Here is a 527-nt window from a genome sequence, read left to right as displayed (position 1 = left end):
GCATACACGTTTCGTGTTCAAGAGCACGGAGATCTTCGGGGCTGGGCCCTGTTGACCTCTACCTTCTTGAGGCTCAACAGAACTCAGTTCTTCCACATTAGGTCGTTTCGCGCCTACTGCGTGGTGTCATTTCCCCGCGACGAACCAGACTGGTAGGCATTAGGGCGGTGGTTAGACGAACCTTGACGCGCCCTGCGCAGGGGGCAACCGCTCCGAAGGTGACGGGTGTCGCCACAGATAAAACACCGTCGTATATTTGTGTGTTGCTCGGCAGCTCGGAGCTCTGCTCCCTCGTCCTCAGCATAGCTGAGATCCATAAGATCCATAGACACAGACCCGCTTGACGAGCTGTTGGAGTGTGCTCTCCAACCAAGTCGTGCCAATTTGAAATTGAATTCGGCGTTTAATGCCACATTCACCGCTTATTCAAATGAGGACGGATGCACACGAAAGACTAGCATTCTGGCCACGCCAGTGCGGAGGCCTTCCATAGAGACGGTCACTGTGACCGCCTCCGAAAGGGGATA

The sequence above is a fragment of the Plasmopara halstedii genome, assembly GCF_900000015.1.
Source record: "Plasmopara halstedii genome assembly, contig: Scaffold_1211, whole genome shotgun sequence".
NCBI lineage: Eukaryota > Oomycota > Peronosporomycetes > Peronosporales > Peronosporaceae > Plasmopara > Plasmopara halstedii.
This window is presented reverse-complemented; position numbering follows the sequence as displayed.